At 35.3% G+C, this 13,577-nt stretch overlaps 1 protein-coding gene across 2 annotated transcripts in view; it reads left to right on the plus strand.

Annotated features, from left to right (window-relative positions):
- Window positions 1-13,577, plus strand: part of LOC115451008 (bifunctional heparan sulfate N-deacetylase/N-sulfotransferase) — a 111,831-nt gene that overhangs the window by 42,911 nt on the left and 55,343 nt on the right. Inside the window, exon 1 of one of the 2 annotated variants that reach the window (XM_037443711.1) lies at window positions 3,071-3,320. The exons of the other annotated variant lie outside the window; for it this stretch is intronic. The gene's annotated coding sequence lies outside the window, so the exon portion shown is untranslated. Of the gene's footprint in view, window positions 1-3,070; window positions 3,321-13,577 lie in introns of those variants that run through there. 2 annotated transcript variants of the gene reach the window in all.

Here is a 13,577-nt window from a genome sequence, read left to right on the forward strand (position 1 = left end):
ACTCAATGACACCGTTTATTATTTTTATCTAGAAGGAAGATCCAGTACGTTGTAATAGAATTAAATCCGATTAATATTCCTAATGGGACTTGATAAAATAGCTATGTTATTTGAGTACAATGAAGTGCCTTGGTGAGGCCACCAAGGCAATGATGAACAAACAACTAGGCAGTTGTATAGGTCAGACAGCAGTACAGAGGTCGCTGGCTCGATCCCGGGGTCAGGCAAAGTGGTATTAGATTTTTCTGTTCAGTATCAGCCCGGAGTCCGGAATTTGTGCCCGTATGTCCATAGCTTTGCCCTCTATCACATCATGGGACGGAATACATACGGCGGAGAGTGGGTGCACCAGTTGCACTCTTGACTCTCCCTTGGGGGATAAAAGGCATAATAGGGAGGGAAATAATATAAGAAAGGGATAAAGTATAATCATTTTTCTAAAACTCAGTTAATGCAAAAAAGTATATTCATATTTTTTCTTTTTTGACTTTCGCTTCGTAAGATTATGCTCGAATTTTCACGAACTCATTTAGCAAAAAATGAATGCACATTTTACGAAATTACTTTTTATTTTTATTACGTAAACACAGTCATCACGGAGATAATTCATTGATTTATCGTTTCCTTAAAGACCTTGTTGAGTTTAATAGTCCAATAAAAAGGTACGGCTGGCGGGCTTACTTCCCAACGACCTCATGTAAATTTCGCCTTGACAGTTGCGACTCGACTATAAAAGGCAATACGTAATAAAACAACCGCCAAAAACGCTCTTTAGTCGATGCATACATACTTCTGTGAATTTTCCCGTTCGAAACTTACGAGTACAAGTTAAAGTTTTGGTGTCGGCAACAAGCTACTAGCGTGCACACAAAACTTCATTGAAAAATGATACAGCGAGAATCCATATCGTGGCACACAACCGCTTTCGCTCGCACGCTTTATTAAACCACTCATGTGTGTCGCTGCTTGATAAAATGCGAGACTAATGCATAATCTGTTTTATGTTCAACTGTGTTTGTTTTATAACAACACGAATGTATAAATGCGCACTGTTTATTGCTTGTTGGTGTTTTTTATAATCTCCCTGCTTAAAGGTAAAAGACAACTGCTTTTAAACAGTTTCATTACCTAAACGGTGAAAAATTTGCACGTTACGTGTATAACAATTAAGTGTTTTACATTCTAAGCTTGGACATTATAATACAAAGATTTTAAAAAATATGTTTTGTTAACTTTCTATAAAAGTATTTTTCTCAGTAAAAATGTATTGTGTGTTCGGATACACAGTTAAAAAACGCTCAATAAAACATTATACAATCTATAGTTTCGAAATTTACTTACAAAACACTATTTAACAAAACATATTACCAAAACACATAATAGCCACATGGTTCCTAGTGAACGTACATACGTATTTAGCGGGTCCAGTGACATATTCGCATGGCCTAAATAGCAATATATTTCCAAACACTTTTGACGTGCGAAGCCTTTTAGTAAATGTATAAAATATTCCGAAAGGGTGGATTACAGTTACATTACGCCCAAACCTTTCACCAGAACTCTATACATTAATTAGAAGAGGATTAACCTCTGTCACGCTTTCATACGAGTGATCTGTCGGCTCAGCGCTTGGTAACCACTTCGATTCATGTGCTTACTAACTAGTTCTATTTTTCATTCTAAATCCCTGCTCACGTTGAGTCCCGCTGTGTCGCAGTGGGCGCAAAAAAGCGTTTCAATTTCGTTCATTTTGTAGAAGGCAAACGTAAGGAAACGCATTGGGAAATTACTAACCGAGTTATTTTTGCGCTCTGTAATGTTCATTGCTATAATTATTCTGAACTTTAGTGTGCGTAGGCTTTGTATGTAACACGGATATTCAAAACAAAATATTATTTTGATGTAGAGTTATTTGTTATAAAAATATTAATATCAAGCTGCTTATCATACGCTATCTTATTTTTTATATAGAGTAGACAGAAATAACTAATTTCATACATTTTTTATATTATGACTTTTTTTTGTCTGCCTAATAATTCCTCCTGGACGATTCATCAAGGGATATTAACGCTATAAAATCCCACATCGAGTATTGCCTGGCCTAACAACTAACCCAGGACCTCTCAGTCGACAATCCGTATTATATGCTACCACCACCAAGTAAATGCTGTCGAACACCCATTATTTATCTTAAATCGTCGCCAAAGAAAGTTATTGCTACGCCAGTAATATTCTTTGTTTTCTTTGGGTCTTTGTCCTTTTTTCTGTTGGAATGTAACTTTTATACTATAGTTTCTTTAACCTTTACAAAACTTTACTAGTGTGTGCTAAAATATATTCTCTAACACTATATACACCAGCTTCAACAATCGGACGCCATATTCTAATGGTATAAATATTTTAAAAACTCTACGTAGGTAACATTTTATACAGCTCGCGCGATTCATGCGGGCATACGTTTAAAACAAAATATATCGGCGGCACAACCATCCAGAACCCATCGTAAGGTGCGCAATTTGTCAAGCACCGTGAGCGTCCCATTAATAAAAGGAAACGAATCTTCCGTGCAAGACAAAGAAGCTAGTATCAATATTTATTGGCGTGCTTAGTATTAATCGGGTCGGAGCGCGCCGCTTGTATCGCGAGGGGCGGGAGCACGTTGCGTCGGCGGTGCTCAATGGATGGACTGTCGTGGTCGGAACGCGTCTCATTTTTCTTTGTGTGGGTAATTTTCGCAAGCTTTACGTTAACGTAACATACGAGATGGAAGGGCAAGTGTCGCAACGATCGTACTGCAATTTATAGTCAAATAATAAAGTAAATTGTAATATAAATTATCAGAGTAATCGTGTTTTAAAATAAAGATAATAACGCTGATTGTTGAATAATATTGTCAATGAATTTTCATTTCAAAAATTGAGTTTTGATTAAAATTTTCAATCTGCTCTTTGTCGTAGCAACTCGTAGTACGATACGTACATAGTAGCGCGGGTGCTACGCGCTACAGTTTGACTTCCCCGATATCGCGCACTGCCTTTCGTAGCTATTCAGACTTCAGTGGAGTTCAGCCGGTTCAGTGTAGTATGCCCGCGAACGCGTAACGGGACAGACGTGCGACGCGCCGCGAACTCGTCCATAACTCGCGTACGAAATGTGTGACAATAAGTGTTGCTTCCTCTTTGTTATCTAAAATTTCGATGCGTTTATAAACTAATAATTGTAACTATCATTAAAACTGTTTAATATATCGACAATATCAATTGTAATACTTCTAAATATTTCTTCCTTTCCGTTGGCGATGTGATTCAACCCTAAACCTGGTAAGGAAAACATCATTATTTTCTTTACGATATTTGTTACTACGCGAACAGACTTGTATAAAATATCGAGTTAATCTGTTTTACCTTTGATTCAGTTATATGGGCGTGCGACAGGGTTGCCGCACGCAATATAATTTCATTCAACATTACCTGAGTGATTTTCCGCACGACGGCTCTGGTGACTCACCACGTCCGTCTATTGTTTTAGATTTATTATATGTATATAAAAAGTTACATTTATCACATTTTAATGGTGTTAAATAAAATATTCGACAGTAAGTACGCCGCACATTATATTTTTATGACGTTGCGTCTAAACAAGAATATTTTTAAAATGATGTGTTCTACTATATTGTTGACCTGAATAAGATGAAGCAACACATAATATATTTAAGCAGCGTTGTTTTAATTGCTGTTGTAATTGTAAACAGTTGCGATACGGCTCATATTTTGTACGAAATAAATCACTCGTATTGTTACTTTTTCTACTTTAAACAAACGTAAATATTATAATTACAGTTTCTATTAATATACACAATATCCAGATTTTATTTTAAAACGTACAGTAATGTTAAATAATTTTAAGAACATATTAATTAAATTACTTATTCTCAAACGAAAATAGAACTTAATTAAGTCAATATTTAATAAAGAATAACTGAATACCCTAAAGGCTTTCTATTTTGAATATAACAAAAAGGAAAAATATTTTTTACGATATTCCCCCGTAATAATACAATTTTCTTAACAGAAAAGGTTCGACGGATTTTTCCCGCTATTGCGGAATATTTCGGGATAGGGCGAAAATATGTTTTTGAAACTTAGAAAGAATATTGTATATATTGCAATTTACTTAATTAGAATCCGTGAAGAGCTTAAACAAGAAAAAGAGTCTTGTGACGTCAGTTCAGTGTCGTGAAATGCTCAACGACGGAATTTTAAAGACCACGAACGATCATATAATATTGATACAAATATCGTTTAAGATATTACTGTCTAATGCCGAACTGGCTGCCGGAGTTGGTTTATCTCTTTTGATTTATCGATATCGATGCTACCGTCAGATGTTGTTCGATACTTTATCAAATGTCCGTCGGTGAAACGGAGGATGATGATATCTTTACATTTTATGGTATCATATCGAAAAATAATCGATGCATTAGTTATCTTAACTTCACTAGTGTCCACGTTTTACAGTCGCGCTACAATTTATTTTATAGTTGTAAGATATTTTACGTAGTATGCAGTTGGTTTTTTTTTTTTATATTGATTGTAGGTTATTTCAGCCGACATTAGATTTTTAAGTCAATAATAAAATTTACATTATTACGTAGTTTATACATAGTAATAATAGGGTTTACATCACATTACCAGCAACAAGTAAATTAATAATATATGCTTACCGTGACCACGGTTAAATCTTAATTCAAGCTGAACGTCAAAGCCTTGTTTCTTGACGTCGTAACCATTAAAATGAGTTAAACTACTTATTTACCTGCTCTACAAAAATAACAGATCATGATGTATTACTGTTGTCGGTCTGCATTAAGATAATTATTAATTAGAACGATTGGAAAATCCTTTTACTGGTGGGAGGTTACCGTAATTTTGAATCAATACTCGATAAAGACGTGTACATGTGATAAAATATCTTGTCATAGAGTCTCTTAGTGAACTTTTTATAATATTGACCGTCATTAGTTAGCAACAAATGAGTTATCATTGAATGACAATGTAATTGGATTATCAGGACCCTTATTCTGTATGATAGTGTAAACTCGTAACGCGGCCGTGTCATGTTATCTTCGAGAAATGTGCCTGGAATGTTATTCTGTAAACCAAATTTCTATAGTCCTAAACATGACGCGTTGTGTTACGTGCTTGTTACGCACTGTTAAAATAACGTGCGGGATAGAGAATAAGGCCCCTGGTGTGGATGTGATGCAAAATACATGGATTATACTGGTATGATCACTACACCAGTTTCGTTTTGCGTTGATTTCATTAGTATTTATTTCTTTGTTCTTTTTTACGAGTATAAAACGTATACTAATTGTATAATTAGTGCTAAAAAAACAAAGAATGTCCACAGGTTCAAAAACCAACAGCTCGTACCTCTGATTTTTCTAAAGGTATGTATGTATTCTTTGTGAATTATCGCTTGCTTTAACGGTGCAGGAAAACATCGTAAGGAAATCTCCATACTTGAGAAGTTCTCTTTAGGATTTATGAGGGTATGTGAAGCCTGCGAATCCGCACTAGGTCAGCGTGGTGAACTAAGGCCTAATCCCTCAAGTAGAGGAGGCCTATGCCCAGCAGCGGGGCAGTACATAACACAGGGCTGATATTATTAAATAGCGCTATTATTTCTCAATTATCTACTGCGTTGCTTATTCCGCTTACATAACCATAGCCTTCAAACTAAACATATATTATTCAAATTGAGCTTCAACTTGTATTAACTTCAACAGTAATGATTTACACTTACAATATTCCGGTTTAAATAATGCGATCCAAGGAGAGATAGGTGACTGGCTTTAACTAGGTTAATGATATACAAAACATTGCTTTTACTCAGTACGCTTAGATACAATAATAAATCCTTTCAACTTTAAAACCGGAGTGATTCGAAAATTGATGGACAGCCGATGTTTTGATATCTTTTTATACCTAGTAATGCGTCTGTTATTTACGGCTTACTATGAGTCCTCCGGTTCGCCGCGAACGTTTCAGCCATAAAATTCAGCCGCAAAAAGTGCGCCGTTATATCCATTACGCATACGGCCTTTCATATCAGTACTCGTTCGATAACGTGATGTTAGGCTTTATTCACATCACGACCCGCACACTCGGATTGTTTACTTGAACAACTCGACATTCTATTCCAATCATTTACTAAAAATAATGTTCTATATTTGATTTGTTGTACACCTTGACATTATTAGTCCATTGAAAAGTTACATTTGGGGTTGCGTTTTTTAGAGGACGCAATTTTATTTTTTTGAAGTGTAGGGGGGGTCAGTCTAAAGCTAAAACCAAGTTTGTGGGGTCGCCACCCTTGTCCCACGGCCGCCATCTTGAAAATAGGGGTTGAAATGGTTTTACGATGTATCTCTTAAACTATTTATCTGACAAAAATGTATAAACATTTTTTGTTGCAAATTAAATTCTCTACAACTTTGGTTTAGAAACTTTTGTCGTAAAACTATAAATAAAAAGTTATAAGCGAAAATGTTAAGAATTTCAATGTTAAGCAATGTCCATTGCAACGTCATCAGAACGTGTGTTTATAAGGTTCATAATACTTTTTTTTGTACTCATTAATACCCAAATACCCAAGGGACTATTAGGGAACAAAAGAACATCTGCCTGCTATTATTATTATTATTTCTAACCTCTCTTATTGTAAGAATAGCTGATAATATTGTGTTGAAGTTGTCCTAAGTAAGTTTTTCATTAGCATTTGGACTTTTAAAAGTCTTTTAAAAGTCAAAATGCTAATAAAAAAAAGTAGTTTTCACTAAAGTTAAAATCGTGTCTAAAATCATTCGAAATCGTCTGCAGAATTAAAAACAGAATAAAATACATTCGCACGTACAGAAATATGTAGCACAACTAAAAGATATAAGTTGAACGACAACTTCAACACAATATTATCAGCTATTCTTACAATAAGAGAGGTTAGAAATAATAATAATAATAGCAGGCAGATGTTCTTTTGTTCCCTAATTGTCCCTTGGGTATTTGGGTATTAATGAGTACAAAAAAGAGTATTATGAACCTTATAAACACACGTTCTGATAACGTTGCAATGGACATTGCTTAACATTGAATTTCTTAACATTTTCGCTTATAACTTTTTTATTTACAGTTCTACGACAAAAGTTACTAAACCAAAGTTGTAGAGAATTTAATTTGCAACAAAAGTGTTTATACATTTTTTGTCAGATAAATAGTTTAAGAGATACATCGTAAAACCATTTCAACCCCTATTTTCAAGATGGCGGCCGTGGGACAAGGGTGGCGACCCCACAAACTTGGTTTTAGCTTTAGAATGACCCCCCCTACACTTAAAAAAAATAAAATTGCGTCCTCTAAAAAACGCAAGGTAAGGCCTAAAAAATGTAACATTTCAATGGACTATATATAATAGCACAATATTTTGATTGCAATTTATGCATGTGTGTCGTGCGGCATTAATGTCAATTCGCGTGGTTGAACGGTTTTTGCCGAGCAAGAGATGTCGTTTCGCATTTGCATCGAGGCAATATCCGCCGGTGCGTGAACAAAAGCGATAGGTAAAAGTCTTCGTTGCATGATTGCAGTGTTTAGGTGAAAACATATTTTTGCGTGCAAAGAAATCATTGGCGCGAGTTGGTTGCACGTACTTTTTAAGATGAAAAATGGTCAGTAGTGCAGTTACGTCGGTGTCGCCACCAACCGTGCCGGTGAGGATCTGCACCACGGACACATTATACCTGGATATACATTATCGCACCGTGCGACGTGAACTTTGACTCTTCCTCGCCCGGCGCCATGCTCCTGCCGCGATTAATGTGACCGCCATATTAAAACGGCTCGTAATGAAATTTTAATCGTGTGTGCTTCCAAATATATGAATTACTTAGTGTTGCGCGCGGGTTCTCTCGCTGGTATTAAAGTTCTTAATACTGTGTGATTTTTAGCTACAAGAAGTTAGAAAGCTAATCATAATACGCTAAACCAATTAAATCATTGTAGCATTCCATAACGTCATATGTACGACCACAGCGCCATCAATGACTATGAGGGAATTGTTTCTCTTAAAAAGTTTTAAAAATATATTAAAAAACAATGTCTACCAAACTCAAAAACTTCCAAACGGATTTAGATGAAATTTGGCATGGAAATAGCCTGAGACCCTGAGAATTACATTGGCTACTTTCTTTCCGGGGCAAATATATAGCAGGTCTTTAATCCTGGAAAACTTTTTCAGGCAGGCGAAGCCGCGAGTAATAGCTAGTTTATAATATTTGTAAAATAAGATTATAATATATTTTACGGTACCCCGCACATGCAGCTCACACGTTGCATAAAACAATTTAAGTAAGCTATTTCTAATTAAAATAACAGATGAAGCTACTGAAAAGGGGCGCTGAAAATGTTTTGTTCATGAGTTTCAAATTACTTATATATAATTATTTCTTATGTTTACGCGAATGTTAGACATTGAAATTAAACTAATTTTCTAGATTCTATCGCGGTTTTGTGTATTTTATTTTTCTCCCGACGTTTCCAGTCCCCCCCGTGACCATGAAGGCTGCAAAGTCTTCGAAACGTCGGGAGAAAAATAAAATACACAAAACCGCGATAGAATCCGGAAAATTAGTTTAATTTCAATACTTATATATATATATATATATATATATATATATATATATACATATATATATATATATATATATATATATATATATATATATATATATATATATATATAATTCAAAAAATAAAAAATGGAAGTGTTAATAAGGGCCTAATTTTCGGGTAATATTAACTATCGATATAATCACTCGAAAAATGGGCTGCCTAAAGGATTACTGGGTTGGCGTCATTAAAAAAAGGTCTACTTGATTGATATTCAAACTTTACATGTTCAAAGCGCTGAAAATGCGAACGTATCGTTTTTCGTTTTAGCAAAAAAAAAAAAACAGATTGACTCAATTTGTTCTTGTCCGTTGCGCAATAAACTCGCCGAGGGTTATTTTTAAATACGGATTCATCTTTTCCGAGTCTAATCGCCCTAATTTCCCCTAACGGAATTAGGATTTGGAGTATTTAAATGGTAATTAATAGTCTTCGTTAATGTTATGATGGTGCGCCCAACAAGGCATAAGTATATTATATAAATTGCACTCTAAATGTAAATGAAATATAAACTGCACACACTGGGTTCATGGATTTGATTACCAAATATAACAACACCGTATGATTTATTCTAATATTGTTTGCGCAATATTGGACACTTCAGAGATTAACGTTAAATAGGCGTTTGGATAAATTAAGTCAAATTATTTTTACAAAATGAATAAAGGATGAGGGTAGGTACGGTGATCACTGTCCATGACAGTATTACAATAAAACATCTGATCTGCTTAATCAGCAATTATGTAATTATGAACCTTATTCATTCATATTCTAAATTAATTTTAGAAAAGTATGCGAATAAAATATTTATACATTTGAAATATTTATTTATAAAAAATATTTGCGTACTTATTACATCTTTGTCGTTTGAAATAAAATTATTTTCTACCTTTTTATTTATTAATGTTAACAAAAAGATCCTTTATAGAAAGCAGGTATATTCCTTATGAATTAAACAAAAAAAAAATGATGTGGAGTATGTAGCATGAGTATTTTATGTGTATGTCATCTTCCATACCAAGATTAACATTAAAGCCCACTGAAAATTAAAATAAAGGTCGGCATCGTATTTAAAATATATTCTATATTACCTGCGCCCGCCTCACTTTCATAGAACTTGGACGGCGAGAAAATCATTCCACGCCATGTGGAAATACTGAACAGTATTTTTTTTGTCCAAGCGGTATCATTATTTCCGCGCAAAAATTTAATTACCTCAACTGTGGTGCTCTAGAGACCCATTGTGCTTTAAATAAAACGTCGTACGCACTGCCAGCGACGGTCGCGAGAGAGCCCGCCGTGATAGATGATATTCGAGAACAATTAATCTTAGGCAAAATATGCGGACGATTTGCGAGCGAGTGGTCGGGCCTAATGGTAGGGAGATTATCACGCGTCCACGTTCCGAGCACGCGTACTCCCCCTCATTAGTGTAAAACGCTATTGCATCCCTTATACAGGCTAATTAATACTTCCCGTGTAAAACTATAATTATAACAGGAAATGATTCAATTAAAATATAATTTATTTACTATATTAAAATTAAACTATTTTTCGGATTTTATCGCGTTAATGTTTTAGTTTTTTCCCGACTTTACGAAGACTGACGAAGGCTGCAAAGTCTTCGAAACTTCGGGAGAAAACTAAAACATTCAAACCGCGATAAAATGCGAAAAATAGTTAGATTTTAATATAGTAAATAAGTTATGTTTTAATTGAATGACATTCTAATATATATTTGTCTAACATTCGCGTAAACATAAGAAATCATTATTTACTATAATTCTTTGTGGCACGCAGTCGATCACCCAATCACCGCACGCTATAGAAGCGATATGTAAATATGGAGCACAGGCGATGAGACCGCGGAAGTGCCCTTATAAAGACAAGAGGAAAAGTGTGACATATGCATATAAAATATGTAGAGAGAAGCAATAACGTGTTGGCACACAGCTATATATCACCGAGGGTTTTCATAAAGGAGGCTGCGCGCGGTGCCGCTCGGACACGGAAGGCGTTGTTATGCGACGCCGCTGTTATCGGATAATGTCTTGCATAAATTTACTGTAATCGTGTAAAGCCAATGTCACTTGCATAATTTAGTGCAAATATTGCAGTTTATGTTGAAAGCTTGGTAGTGCACCAAGTGCGGTATTATGAGGTGCAAGAAATATTAGGTGCGGCTGCCTGGACTTTAATAAAAACACGCATTTACCGTAGTATCCATCTTCAACCTATTGCTATAAAATTTAAACGATCAGTGTTGTTAGGTTCCTTTGGCATTTCATACCACTTGAAACATAAACAAAATAAGTTTTAATAATTATATAAATTATACTCAGAAATTCTAGCTTTAGCGTTCCGTCAATCCTGATCACGAACAGATCACAGCAGTAACTGATATTTAACGACGTAAATGTTCCGTTAATTGGAGATATCTGTTTGTAACAACTTGCAACGTGCCTTGCAAACGAGCATGGGTTATTGTAGTTGGCTGTAACCGAAATCAATAATGGAACAGGAGCTGTGATTCGCCTTTGACCAACGTTATATATCAGACCCCCTTTGAACTGTGTTGTTGCAAACTCCACAATAAACCGATGAACATTTGCTCCCGCTTGTTACCTGACGGCTGACATAGTCCATGAATAATTTAATTAGTAATTCTACCCGCATATAAAATTTTATAATATAAAAGTGGAGCGAATTAGTAATAAAAACATCAGGAAAAATTCTAGATCTTATCGCAATGAACATAAAGGAGTAACACTCGGCCTAAATTCTTTACCCTTACCGGAATGTCTCAGACCCGCTGAAATTTTACGGTTTTTGGGCGCCTAATGTGAACTTTACACATGAATATTATTTCACGTATAAAACGGTATCATAATTACGTTATATGCGTCTCGTACACTGGACACGTTCGTAGGCAAAATAAATGCAAATAATGTTTTTGCCGTCGACAAATGACCGTGCCGGTGGAGCATTATACAATTTGCAACAAAGCAATAATATTGTTTTAATTTGAACATTGCCCCCATCTGTACAAGTTCAAATATACCGGAGCAATATTTATGCTTAAAACATTCACAGATAAGGTAAATAGGAGCAGGCGCGGCTGGCAAGCGGGGCAACTTGTCGCGCCAATGCAAATTAGTGGAATCACAATTAGTCCTCAATTGTTGCACGTCGTGCAGCTTGCATTTAGCAAATGAAACAATCAGGTAAGAGATTCAGCAAATAAATTAAAAGGCATGCACAGTTTTCAACCCTACCTTCTAATACCTTTCGTGGAAATGCAATTCCAATAATGACTCGTTCCCGAGCAACTACGTTCCATTTTATTCAATTTCGGACTAACTAGTAGTCTAACACGAACTTTTCTTTACTCGTGTTAATGTTCTTTAATAAAGTAATACATCATAATATAAATCAGTAAGGTGATGTATATAACTTTTTAATACAAGTTGACGTAACGCGGTCTACCGCGAAATGCCAAATGGTTTTTATCGTTTCCCGTGTGTATTTAAGCAGACGTCCACGTACGATTAATAACGTGTTACAAGACAGATATGCAAAGCTATTTGTACACCAAACAAAATGTCCACGGAATGTCCCCTCGGGTTGACAGATGATGTTAGGGGCAATTAATCTTGACCAAATATGCGGGAGAATTGCGGGTTTCGGCTCCGTGCCTTAATGACGACGTTACTGCGTTATTCCGACGCCTTACGTTCCACATCTTTCTTGTGAAAGAAAGAACAAGTACACGAGTGTATACTGAGCACGTAAAGCTGTGCCATAGTTGTATAAGCATCCTTTACGAAGGAGGGCTGAGTTTTAAATCTTGCCATGAGTGCTCGATTTTGACGCGCGGCAAATGTTAGTTGCTTTATTTTCTGTACCTATTGATACTGTGATTTTAAATGAAAACATTTAGATATTAACCATTTAAGTATATTATTTTTCAAATTTAAGTCAATTGATAAGGCATGCTGTTTTTTTTAGATATTTTGTGCATTGTATCTACCATCAATTAATGAAATTAACGTGGAAGTATAATATCGTAAGTTTTAGTTATTGTTTTAAATTTCAAACACTATAATACATGAGGACAAAATGCTTGCGCTGTGATAAAAAAAAATATAACACGCAAAATTGATATATGTAGTGTTATCCTGTTCAATTTTTTCAGTACCAAAATAGTCACCCTTACTCATAATATCATCACAAATGTCAAAGCTCGAGCACCAAAAAAGGAATGTAATCCCCGATGTCTACCAACTGTCCACTCTGTGGACATTTAATGGCATTCGACGGACCCCTGTCATTGTCAGCATATCGCCTGCCTGATTCACACGGCCCAATATTTTAGAAGTGTGATCCGCACATTATAGGAGTTTCATGTTAACGGTGGCATTATTATGCGGGTTTCGGAACGGCCGTGTGGCGACGAGGTGTGGTGAACGAGCAAAGTTATAATAACTTGGTCCCGTCCCTTCGCCTCTGCCGTGATAGCATTGTCTTTTGATCCGATATAATGTCACGATCCTATCAAAACTACAACGAACAAGTATTTTCAACGGTAACGGTAGTATCCTACGAGGTACAGGTGCGTTCGGATATATTATTATTTCTTACGTTCATTGTTACAACAAGTTTGATAATTATTTTCTCTTGTAATATTTTCGAATGAAAAATTTTAGATTATGATTTCAGTACTTGGCGGTTAACTTTTAAATTAACTGTATAATATATTTAAACCTGTTATTTATTTGATTTGTTGTATTATAATTAATAATTATGTAACCATATTACGTATTGTTAATTGAAAGTATATTATTACACGAA

This window comes from Manduca sexta, chromosome 26 (genome assembly GCF_014839805.1).
Source record: "Manduca sexta isolate Smith_Timp_Sample1 chromosome 26, JHU_Msex_v1.0, whole genome shotgun sequence".
In the NCBI taxonomy this organism is placed as follows: domain Eukaryota; kingdom Metazoa; phylum Arthropoda; class Insecta; order Lepidoptera; family Sphingidae; genus Manduca; species Manduca sexta.